The sequence below is a fragment of the Periplaneta americana genome, chromosome 14 (genome assembly GCF_040183065.1).
Source record: "Periplaneta americana isolate PAMFEO1 chromosome 14, P.americana_PAMFEO1_priV1, whole genome shotgun sequence".
Classification (NCBI taxonomy): Eukaryota; Metazoa; Arthropoda; class Insecta; order Blattodea; family Blattidae; genus Periplaneta; species Periplaneta americana.
In genome coordinates, this window is record NC_091130.1 from 10,989,312 (window position 1) to 11,002,981 (window position 13,670).

General features: G+C 36.9%; 1 protein-coding gene across 3 annotated transcripts in view; it reads right to left on the bottom strand.

The window, feature by feature from the left end:
• LOC138713141 (proton-coupled amino acid transporter-like protein CG1139) overlaps nucleotides 1-13,670 on the bottom strand; it is a 96,334-nt gene that overhangs the window by 56,944 nt on the left and 25,720 nt on the right. Inside the window, exon 1 of one of the 3 annotated variants that reach the window (XM_069844954.1) lies at nucleotides 1,811-2,049. The exons of the other annotated variants lie outside the window; for them this stretch is intronic. The gene's annotated coding sequence lies outside the window, so the exon portion shown is untranslated. Of the gene's footprint in view, nucleotides 1-1,810; nucleotides 2,050-13,670 lie in introns of those variants that run through there. 3 annotated transcript variants of the gene reach the window in all.

A 13,670-nucleotide genomic window follows, 5' to 3' on the forward strand; every position in this document is an offset into this window, starting at 1 on the left:
TGCTTTAGCAAAGAAGGGCAGCACTGCTACTTACAGACCTGTTACTAAATCTACGTATTACTCTGTGAAAACATTTATTAAATCTGCATACTTAGACTTCAACAAACAAAATTTGATAACACAATCCCAAGGGGTAAAATGGAACTCTCTGCATCAAAATCCACAGTTAATTCCCGATTTACCACGAAAATCGTCTGTAGCTGCATTTAGATTGGCAACAGGCCATGATTGTTTGGCCAAACACCTGCATAGAATTGGAATATATCAGTCCCCTAACTGCCCATTGTGCAACTCAAACCAAGAAATGGATTCGGAACACCTCAAAATCTGTGCTTCAGTGGCTAGTCATGGTAATATCTTTGAAAAATATTGGAGTGCAAGAGGTCAAATGACTTTATTGTCAAACGCCTGGCATTAGAAAACAACAACAACAACAACAACAACAACAACAACATATTTTGACGTCCAGACCAGCGCAGTTTCAAATGTTGGCAAACCAAGAAACAAATGCTAGGGACGCGATAAAATTAAACAAATGCTAGGGACGCGATAAAATTAAACAAATGCTAGGGACGCGATAAAATTAAACAAATGCTATGGACGCGATAAAATTGTGCGATAAGCAGCCATGATTGGTTGAAATACGTTCTTTCGTACCGTTTTATTGATCAAAAGTAGTATGACGTAGTAAGAGTGTAATAGTCATAGAGATATCTATAATACGTTCTAAAATAAGGTACTTAAAGATGTTCAATTTAAAATTGTTAATGCAGGGCCTCTGATCTCACCCTAGGAAGGGATTCTGTTTAAAAAGAAATAGGTGTCAATGATATACATTCACTGCGGGCTAAACCAGGGAGATGCACTATCACCTTTACTTTTTAACTTCGCTCTAGAATATGCCATTAGGAAAGTTCAGGATAACAGGCAGGGTTTGGAATTGAACGGGTTACATCAGCTGCTTGTCTATGCGGATGACGTGAATATGTTAGGAGAAAATCCACAAACGATTAGGGAAAACACGGGAATTTTACTTGAAGCAAGTAAAGCGATCGGTTTGGAAGTAAATCCCGAAAAGACAAAGTATATGATTATGTCTCGTGACCAGAATATTGTACGAAATGGAAATATAAAAATTGGAGATTTATCCTTCGAAGGGGTGGAAAAGTTCAAATATCTTGGAGCAACAGTAACAAATATAAATGACACTCGGGAGGAAATTAAACGCAGAATAAATATGGGAAATGCGTGTTATTATTCGGTTGAGAAGCTCTTATCATCCAGTCTGCTGTCCAAAAATCTGAAAGTGAGAATTTATAAAACAGTTATATTACCGGTTCTTCTGTATGGTTGTGAAACTTGGACTCTGACTCTGAGAGAGGAACATAGGTTCAGGGTGTTTGAGAATAAGGTGCTAAGGAAAATATTTGGTGCTAAGCGGGATGAAGTTACAGGAGAATGGAGAAAGTTACACAACACAGAACTGCACGCATTGTATTCTTCACCTGACATAATTAGGAACATTAAACCCAGACGTTTGAGATGGGCAGGGCATGTAGCACGTATGGGCGAATCCAGAAATGCATACCTATAGAGTGTTAGTTGGGAGACCGGAGGGAAAAAGACCTTTAGGGAGGCCGAGACGTAGATGGGAGGATAATATTAAAATGTATTTGAGGGAGGTGGGGTATGATGATAGAGACTGGATTAATTTTGCACAGGATAGGGACCGGTGGCGGGCTTATGTGAGGGCGGCAATGAACCTTCGGGTTACTTAAAAGCCATTTGTAAGTAAGTAAGATATACATACCTTTTTTCTGTTGTGAACTAAAATCGTAGAAACCTCCTCTCATTAATAAGCAAACAGGATAAAATTGTATAATATATTATCAGATTAGAGCCCTTGTGAATGAAGTTATTTTAACACGTGAGTTATCACGTGAAACTCACTCTCCTGTTCGAAACTTGGGTGGAGACTGTCACTTGTCTCTCACTGCAGTATCACGCACTGGGTGAAGTAACACCTTGCATCAGTGTCTAAATTCGGATGAGAACCTGACAGCTAGAGCCATTGAATCGACTGACCGTCGTCACAATCCCAGTGCACTGACGCCTCTGTCCTCAAATTCAATTTCCTGTTGTCATTACTTCTATTCTCCGCGGAGCTGCACCATCAATCAGCTGCAATTTCGTAATCGAGTGAGCTCTGCTAGTCGGTGAATAAAAGATCGCAAATTGCGTAATTGGGTCACACTAATTGTAAATAGTAAGAGTTTTTTTTTAATTTCTTCCATATACAAAATTAAAATAACAGAGAGGGTTTAGAATTGAACGGATTACATCAGCTGCTTGTCTATGCGGATGACGTGAATATGTTAGGAGAAAATCCACAAACGATTAGGGAAAACGCGGAAATTCTAGTTGAAGCAAGTAAAGCGATAGGGTTGGAAGTAAATCACGAAAAGACAAAGTATATGATTATGTCTCGTGACCAGAATATTGTACGAAATGGAAATATAAAAATTGGAAATTTATCTTTTGAAGAAGTGGAAAAATTAAAATACCTGGGAGCAACAGTAACAAATGTAAATGACACTCGGGAGGAAATTAAACACAGAATAAACATGGAAATGCCTATTATTATTCGGTTGAGAAACTTTTATCATCCAGCCTGCTGTCAAAAAATCTGAAAGTTAGAATTTATAAAACAATTATATTACCGGTTGTTCTTTATGGTTGTGAAACTTGGACTCTCACTTTGAGAGAGGAACAGAGATTAAGGGTGTTTGAGAATAAGGTGCTTAGGAAAATATTTGGGGCTAAGAGGGATGAAGTTACAGGAGAATGGAGAAAGTTACACAACACAGAACTGCATGCATTGTATTCTTCACCTGACATAATTACTTACTTACTTACTGGCTTTTAAGGAACCCGGAGGTTCATTGCCGCCCTCACATAAGCCCGCCTTCGGTCCCTATCCTGAGCAAGATTAATCCAGTCTCTAGCATCATATCCCATCTTCCTCAAATCCATTTTAATATTATCTTCCCCTCTACGTCTCGGCCTCCCCAAAGGTCTTTTTCCCTCCGGCCTCCCAACTAACACTCTATATGCATTTCTGGATTCGCCCATACGTGCTACATGCCCTGCCCATCTCAAACGTCTGGATTTAATCTTCCTAATTATGTCAGGTGAAGAATACAATGCGTGCAGTTCTGTGTTGTGTAACTTTCTCTATTCTCCTGTAGCTTCATCCCTCTTAGCCCCAAATATTTTCCTAAGAACCTTATTCTCTAACACCCTTAACCTATGTTCCTCTCTCAAAGTGAGAGTCCAAGTTTCACAACCATAAACAACAACCGGTAATATAACTGTTTTATAAATTCTAACTTTCAGATTTTTTGACAGCAAACTGGATGATAAAATAAATTATATTGATGATATTATAATTTTAAAAGAGTAAATTCACATTATTACTCACCAGAAAAAATTATGTTAAAGCTGGTTTTGAAACCACTTTCCACAGCAATTCACGTAGCCGGTCTAGAGTGAACTGAACGCTTTAAGGTAGTACTTATACTAGTAATAAATAAAAAGAACTGTCACCAATGGATCCAATTCGCAGTTAGCTGTGAATTATGATGTAATAGTCTGTCCATTGTTCTCTAATTCTAAACATCCCAGCGAAGTTCACAAGAATTTTATGTTATAAAAACAACATCTGTGATTACTTTCAAAACTATTCAAACTCTGACACATGTTTATATGAACATTTTTCTTCACAATGATATCAGGAAATATTTTCTAGAATATTGCACGATCCCCGTGAATCACTCTATTGGCATGGCAATAGATGCGCGCCAGGGCAGGTTCTCGAGAAGTCCACTCGCGACAGATGTCTTGTTATTTCACATGTTTGTGTTTGTCTTTAGTATCAGAATTCCACAAGTGTAAATTACTGACACTCTGGTTTCAAAGTGAGTGCATATGAGTGCACTCTACTGTGCAACTTCAATTGAAATTAAAGTGTATGCTCTCACTATTCATGACACTATACATTAGGTAACTTACTTACATGTGGCTTTTAAGGAACCCGCAGGTTCATTGCCGCCCTCACATAAGCCCGCCATCGGTCCCTATCCTGTGCAAGATTAATCTATTCTGTACCATCATATCCCACCTCCCTCAAATCCATTTTAATATTATCCTCCCATCTACGTCTCGTCCTCCCCAAAGGTATTTTTCCCTCCGGCCTCCCAATTAGCACTCTATGCATTTCTGGATTCGCCCATACGTGCTACATGCCCTGCCCATCTGAAACGCCTGGATTTAATGTTTCTAATTATGTCGGATGAACAATACAATGCATGCAGATACATTATCTAACTAGTCTAAAATTTCAACAATAGAATTTGACCAATCTTTTATACGAAAACACTTTCCAGATAGCCATGTTCTCGTGTGGAAGATTGGAGAAAATGAAGTCTTTACAGGGAGAGAATTTATAATATATTGCATAAAAGATGTTACAGATACTGTACTCAATCCAGAAAACGTAGACGTACCCCGCTGTGGAGTAACGGTTAGCATGACTGACCATTAAACAAGCGGGCTCAGGTTCAAATTCTGCTTGGGGTAAGTTACTTAGTTGAAGATTTTCCGGTTTTTTCCTCAACCCATTAAGAGCAAATGCTGGGTAACTTTCGCCGCTGGACCCTGTATTCATTTCGACGACGTTATCACCTTCATATCATTCATACACTAGATAACCACAACAGTTGATAAAGTGTCGTAAATAACCCACTAAAAAAGTCGACGGTCTTAAGAAAATACAATTATAATCTCCAAACTCAATAAAATTCAGAGGAGTATAGACAAGACTGTAAAATTAATTGAAACTGAAATGAATAAAAGACAGTTTGAAGCTTGCTCACTTGCATTGAATGTAAGTGCAAGTCTCCATCTTAAGATTAATCCAGTCTCTGCAATCACACGCCACTTTCCTCAAATCCATTTTAATATTATTATTGCATCTACGTCTCGGTCTCCCCAAAGGTCTTCTTCGCTCTTTGAGAACTAGCGAAACTACTTCAAAGTTTGTCAGTATGTTATATCTTTGGTTCTGACTTATCCCGTAGTTAGAAAGTTAGCTTACACGATCAGAAAATTGGAAGTCAGATATCTCTGAACGCCAGTATACACATTATCTATAGAGGAAATACAGAAATACTGGCGTTACCAACCGATTGACAAATTAACTCAAACAAAAGTCATAAAAATGTTTTTAACAATACTGAAAAAAAAATTGGTTCATATTTCGTAGTTTTTTTGCGATAGAAGGGAGTTTATTTCGTGGTTATTGATATATTTCGCACAATGAACTAAATTTCGTGTCATTTCGCGAATTCGTTTTATTTAAATGTGGTACTTTACGTATCTTTTATGCATCTACAAGCAAAAAAAGTAAATGTGGACACTTCGAGCATATCGCTTTTTCCAAAAGGGTCCCTATCTTCATCCGAGGAGTTATTGAGGATTTTTCCATGTCTGAATGTCTGTTTCAGTTATTATTTCAACACAGTAGCAGACTATTGTCTATTCTCTCACTGTTCTCTGACAACTGACGATATAAGAGTGCCTCTGCCTTATCTTTCCTCTCACAACTGGCTACTATCTGTGTTCAGAGGGCAGCGTTTTGTGCACTACAAGATGCGCTGTTTGAAGACCACTGGACTACCGGTACATAATGAAATTAATACTCCTGAATATGACCGTCATAAAAACACCTTAAAAGTGCTTATCGCTAGCCATGACTTAACCATCCAGCAATTTTTATTATACTAATAATTATTTCGCAGTGAAAATGCACACTTTTCAGCTGTAAGCAGTCTGCTTAAGGGTAGTGGGTAGTGATGTCTGTGCGATTAAAAAATTTCAGTACAAAAGTTTAGTTCAATATTTCTAGGCTTTTAGTTCTCAGAGTTTAATAAAAATTTTCATGCTTATGCAATCAATCATTCTGAATTCAGTGGTATAAAAGACAACTAAATAGTTCCATATCCAAGTGCAAAATAAAGGCCCTAACTGATAACCTGTTTTCCCACTTGGCTAAGTGTACCTCATTCTTCAGGTGCACATTACTTGCTACAATCTTCACTCATATGCTTTGTATTTTTTTAAGATATCCGGTAATGTATATTGTAAATTCTAAAGCAAAATTTAGTTAAATATTTCACCCCTAGTGAAACAGAAAAAATAATGACTTTTGTTAATATTTTTTTGCAATTTTTTCAATGCATATATATTTTTTCTCGTGTTATGTATGTGATATTCTTAAACCCGTAGGTCTACTATGTAGAACACAGGCTGCAGAAAACACTGTAAAAATTTCATGTCAAATTGATTCATTACTTTCAGAGAGAAATGCACTTAACTTCGAATAATGTCAACTTATGGAAAACTGCATTTAAAAAGAAGGATGTATGAATTACATGCGCAGTCAAATTTGAAGAGGCCATTTCAAGGGCGTATCTGCAGAAATACCCCCCCATAATATTTATATTGTTTTAAAGAGCAAGTTTTGTACTTTTTTTTAAAACACAAAATAAAAAAATCGGATTTTTGACCCCTAATCACTACCTGGTTTCCTTAACTCTGTGGCATTACATCTGTTGTACTTATTTGATTTAAGCAAATTTTTATAGTAATTTTGGTTAGTGTATAACTTAATGCTGTTAAATAAAAAACCTACTAATGACTAACGGTAGTACGAGTGTTTTCAGAAAGCACAGTAGTCAACGCAGCCTGCTCACGTGCTTCTTCTTGGTGCGATAATAATAATGTAACATCCCTCTTCTTCGCAATCTCAGCACCATCAGTATTTGCCTTGTAGAAGATTCACAATCGCAAGTTGCTATGCCAAGAGCAAGAGCTGATTTCCAAATCTGGGGTAATTTAATTAAATCTGTTTACCTGGTCTTATCTTATATAACTGGAATTATCTCTCTTGTGATAACAAGTCAATTTTTGTGTTTTGTGTACATGAATATTGTACGTGCTTAATGCTTTTTATTTGCCCTAACTAACCAACTAACTAACTAACCAACCAACTAACTAACTAACTAACTAACTAACTATCCTACTGATTGCAGATTTGATTGATCTTGGCTGACTGATAACCGATTGACATTAGTTAAATAACTGAGACCTACGACCTAAAGACATTACTTATTTATTAACTGTCTTTTTGACTGGTTCCCTTGACTGAATGGACTGAGTTCTCTGACTCCACTGGTTCCATTGACTGATAGACTAAATGCGTTGACTGACTAGGCTGATTTCACAGACTGGCTTGGCTGATTTCACAGACTGGCTTGGCTGATTTCACGGACTAGCTTGACTGATTTCACAGACTGATCTAACTGATTTCACAGACTCGCTTGGCTGATTTCACAGACTAGCTTGACTGATTTCACAGACTGGCTTGGCTGATTTCACGGACTAGCTTGACTGATTTCACAGACTGACCTAACTGATTTCACAGACTCGCTTTGCTGATTTCACAGACTAGCTTGACTGATTTCACAGACTGGCTTGGCTGATTTCACGGACTGGCTTGACTGATTTCACAGACTGGCTTGGCTGATTTCACGGACTAGCTTGACTGATTTCACAGACTGACCTAACTGATTTCACAGACTCGCTTGGCTGATTTCACAGACTAGCTTGACTGATTTCACAGACTGGCTTGGCTGATTTCACGGACTGGCTTGACTGACTTCACAGACTGGCTTGACTGATTTCACGGACTAGCTTGACTGATTTCACAGACTGACCTAACTGATTTCACAGACTCGCTTGGCTGATTTCACAGACTAGCTTGACTGATTTCACAGACTGGCTTGGCTGATTTCACGGACTAGCTTGACTGATTTCACAGACTGACCTAACTGATTTCACAGACTCGCTTGGCTGATTTCACAGACTCGCTTGGCTGATTTCACAGACTGGCTTGGCTGATTTCACAGACTGGCTTGGCTGATTTCACAGACTGGCTTGGCTGATTTCACAGACTGGCCTGGCTGATTTCACAGACTGGCCTGGCTGATTTCACAGACTGGCTTGGCTGATTTCACAGACTGGCTTGGCTGATTTCACAAACTGGCTTGGCTGATTTCACAGACTAGTTTAACTGATTTCACAGACTTGCTTGACCCATTTCACTGACTTGACTGATTTCATTAACTGCCCATTCAACGCAATAGAACAAAAACTGCAGCCTCAGTGCCAGCAGTCAGCATATTTTATCTTACAAGTGAAGACGTAAAAATGCAGCAAGCAAAATAAATCAAAGTTTTTTGCGACGACAGTTAATGATTGAGTTGCGTGACAGTGTATTTTTCATAGATGGAAGATTCTATTTTGTTTGTATTTTAGTATTAAATATAAAAGACTCTCGGGAGGAAATTAAACGCAGAATAAATATGGAAAATGCCTGCTAATATTCAGTTGAGAAGTTTTCGTCATCCATTCTGCTCTAAAAAAACCCGGAAAGTTAGAATTTATAAAACAGTTATATTACCGATTGTTAAACTTGAACTCTCACTTTGAGAGAGAAACAGAGGTTAAGGATGTTCGAGAAGAAGGTGCTTAGGAAAATATTTGGGGCTAAGAGAGATGAACTTACAGGAGAATAAAGAAAGTTACACAACGCAGAACTGTACCCATTGTATTCTTCACCTGACATAATTAGGAACATTAAATCCAGACGTCTGAGATGGACAGGGCATGTAGCACGTATGGGCGAATCCAGAAATGCATATAGAGTGTTAGTTGGGTGGCCGGAGGGAAAAAGACCTTTAGGGAGGCTGAGGCGTAGATGGGTGATAATATTAAAATGTATTTGGGATGGGTGCAATATGATTGTAGAGAATTAATTAATCTTGCTGAGGATAGGGACCAATGGCGGGCTTATGTGAGGGCGACAATGAACGTCCGTGTGATTTAAAAGCCATAAGTAAGTAAGTTTACTATTAAAATCGTCATTTTTTTACAATTTCTATGTCATATTATTTTCAGGTCATTTTATAGGTAATTTTTCTGTAATTTTTAGGTAGTCAACTTCCGAGCACTACTGATGATATAATTTTTGTTTGCCGCAGTTGTTCGCGAGAACTATCTACAGGCCATCCGGAGGAATTCTTCGGGAGACATCGTGGCAGCTCTTGGTAAGTAGAAACAATCATCTCTCTTTGGTGTGAAAAATCAGTGCGACTGGTAGGAAGTATGGACGTGTGATTGATGTTGCTCCAATGACACTTTAGTGGACCGGATCCGGAAATGAGTGTTTGAGGCTCGGACATAACAGCAGGTTTGGCGATACAAAGCCTAATGTCCCTGACCAATGCGACCAGCCCAATCATCTCTAAGGCAGATCTGACGCACGCGATGGGGGCAGCTGCTGGCTGAATGCCGTTACGTCAGCAACTTGGCTGCAGTCAGGATTTACCACGACGATTACTACCGTGGTGACAGTTGTTTACGTCATTGGGATTCGTATGCATTGAAATACAGCCACAACAGAGGTCCGAGTTCAAATTAGAGTAAATAAAGGCAATAAGATTCGCGGAGACGTACATTCTTGGGGTCTCGTGACTTGCCCCGCCGACGACGTTGAAATTAAGACTCGTGACAATCTTCATTCGCAAGTCAGGCGTTCAGGCGCACATGCAATCCTGCGACGTTAGAGGAAGCTCTTCGATATTATTTCGGTTACCACGCGGTATTAAAGTTTTCATCAAGTATGTACAGGTTTATTTATTTACTAGCCGTACCCGTGCGCTCCGCTGCACCCGTTAGAAATAAATATAAAGTAATTACATAATTAAAATAGGACGTTTGATCCAGAGAACATTCGTGTTTGATAGAAGGATAAATCGTTTAATATGTTACTTAATTTAAATTGTATTTAAATAATTAAAATGCGATCATTTTGGTCCAGAGACACTCATTTGGTGCAGTGACAATTCCTTTAACCTGTTTCTTAATTTTTATTACATGCAACCATAGTTTAATGAAGATTAACATCATTTAGATTTAATGTGTATATTTTATTTTACTTGTTACAGGTTTCCATTGAATTATGGTAATAATTTTATTTTAACCCTTGTTTTCTACGTATTCAGTAAATGGCGCTTGGCCCACTATGGTTCTGAACCCTTCAAATAACTTAAATTATATTATATAATATTACATATTATATTATATTATACGAGTATTATATTATATTATATTATATTATATTATATTATATTATATTATATTATATTATATTATATTATATTATATTATATTATATCAGAAGTTACTGTAATAACATTATAGCATTATGTCCATCTAGAGAAACTACACTTTCCAATGGTGAAATAATGATTAATTATACAAATAGGTTAATTTAGCTTCCGATATTACTTCATACAAACACAGAAACATTCTCTGTAGGCTATCTTTCATAGCTTTCGATTGTTGCTGTCCAAGGACCCTTATAGACGAAGTCATTTGCTTTTTAATTCATTACACGGCCTTAGATGGCAGTTATTTTAATTTTAAAACTCATTTATCTCATTAAATATCAGTCCTATCACAATTGTTCAAGGAATAACAATTATCGCAAATTATTTTTAAAGAAACTTTTGTTATGTAACATTTTTCACAAAAATCAATAATAAGGGAGATATTTCGATTTATTTAATTCAGGCCCCCTTATAAACCCCCTTTTAAATAATGTATTTTGAATGCCATATAGCCTAAAATCTAAGTTACAACGAACTTAATTTATGTTCCAATTTTCATCGAAATCCGTTCAGCCATTATCGCGTGAAAAGGTAACAAACATACAGACAGACAGACAGACAGACAGACAAACATACAAAAATTTCAAAAAAGCGATTTTCGGTTTCAGGGTGGTTAATTATATATGTTAGGACCAATTATTTTTGGAAAATCGAGAATTACCAGAAAAATTTCCTCTACAGATTTATTATTAGTATAGATTTATTTATTTATTTATTTATTTATTTATTTATTTATTTATTTATTTATTTATTTATTTATTTATTTATTTATTTATTTATTTATTTAACAGGGCGAAGCCTCAATTACACTAGACAGTTCAAATATTTGCTTACAACATAAAATTGCAGACAACATGAAAAAAGAAATAAAAACAGATACAAATGTAAGATAAAAGTTTAAATATAAGTTAAGAATGAAAAATAGACAAACACATACTCCGTAAATAAAAGTCACAGATATAGATGCAAATAAAAAATACAAAATAAAAAAAATGAACAATAGATACATTACCGGTCAAAAGTTTTCGATCGGCTATGAAAACAACTATATTATACTTTATTTCAATGTACAAACACATCGGAAAAACTACATAGATCAGGCCTGCACAAGGTTTGCGCTCTCCGAGCCGGCTCACAGCTCATGAGCGGAATGCAGATATTAGCTGCGCTCTGTATAAGGGTGGACTGGAAGAAGGGGTGATCTCGTACAAAATATACACAAAAGGAAGTACTAGTACGAGTGTTTATGGAATGAATTCCCGTTCAGTGTTTGCAGAACTATCTTGGACTATTATTAATTAATAAAGAAATATTTATTTTACAGAAGTAATCGAAATTCTGTAGCTACTTAAATGTACAATATCATTTTGTTATATTTTTATTTATCAGTACATCAAAACGAGGTTTTATGCTGTTGGCAGCTGAAAGGAACAGTAGCCTACTGATCGTAATGAAACATCAGTTACAGATGTTCGATGTCTGCCTTTATTAAAGTTGATCATAGAAAACAGTTGCTCGCAACCAAACATAGCAATCATTTTCATAGCCAGCCAGTGTAGTCGTGGATATTATTGCTAATATTTAGTCTTGTAAAACTCAACCAGGCTAGTAGTATTATTCAAACGATCTTTAGCCCTTAGGTCACATTGAAGATCAATAAGTTCGAGCTGTAAATCGTTAAATGTTAAATGTTATGTTCCGTCTTTTAGATTCCTCCATACTGTACTGTAGCAGTAGGTAAGCAACGTGAAACAGTTACTGAGAATAGGCCTACACACTGCACTCCACTAGATAGCTGAGTGGTCGTTTCCCTCTCCTCTACCTATAGCAAGTCTATGTCATTCTGACGTATCTTGCTCTCCGTTTCGGCGAGCGGTAAACACGGCTCTCCCGCTCCGAAGGAGCGCGCGCGCTCGTTGAGCGCTGTTTGTGCAGGCCTGACATAGACCAACAAATAAATATTTTCTCTCTCTAGCACTATATGATATGATAAAATATTTAAAACGAAATCCCTATTTTAACCACAAATCCAAAGTTGTGATAGGTGATAGACTATTGTATCTAATTCCAATTACCAGTTTCTTCCTTCGTACTAGTAACTCATGTTGAAATAAACCTGCACTTACTCTATAAAAGAGTACCTTACATACTGTAAATTCAATCTTCACTTCTGCCCGATCCGAAAAGATAAAATTACTCAGACATGCTATCTACTGTCCATTTTGTCTCAGGGTAGTAGAAAGGCGGGAAATCACGTGACAGTTAATTAACGAGGCTCCTTTATTTAAGTTATTTTAAACAGTTGTATAATATTACGTAGACGTCCAATTCCTAACAGAAATTAATCTTTTCAGAAAAGAGCTAAGGCAGTCTAGTCACTAGCCTTTACAGAGGGGCGAGCAGAAGCGGGTGGGGGAAACCGGGATGCGACGTAGGCAGACGGACGACAGTACCTGTGCGAAATATGATTCAATATTGAAAGCTCTTTCGTCACAGGTAAACGCGAACATATTTCTGGAACGTACTATACTCACTAACTCAGTGCTGTTTGTGTTTACTATGACCGCAAGGCGACTTTTACTGTAGAACAGCCGTGGCGAAAATGTAATCGTGCGCCGAGTCACTGTGTAAGCTGCAACGTGCATAGCACCTATGGAGGGAGGCGGACACCCGAAGGGGAAGTGAAGCAACTGTCGGACATTAACGGTTTTTCATTTTCCTTATGTCAAGCACTTAAATAAAATTATATACAGTACAAGGCTACAAACTAATGTTTAGTACGTGTAACGAAGAAAGAAATGAACAAGAAAACATAGGCCACATTATCACAACTTAAAATTAATAGTGTTCAGAATGTCTCTGCGGCAGAGTTTCAGAATCAGGAATTATGTCACTTACTGCCAGTCGTAGTTGATAACGAAGGTATTTGTCTGTCAGTCGTGATCTAAATTTGGTTTTTACTATATTAATTGTTGAAAATAATGTTTCACAAACGTAAGTTGTAGCGAACATGGCTTCAACAGAGCAAGCGAAAGAACGAAGCTTCGGATATTTATTTTTTGCCAAAGATTTGAAAAGTTCAACATTTGTCAAGTCCTTACATCTAGCTTTCATTTGACATCACATAGTAAATATGCGAGTTTAAATTGAAGAGCTAACTGCATTATTCGTACATCTGCTGAAAAAGAATCGACGTACAGAGCTAATAATAATAATAATAATAATAATAATAATAATAATAATAATAATAATAATAATAATAATAATAATAACACTTAACCTTGTAATGTTTCATCAGTAACATGTAGTATAATGTCG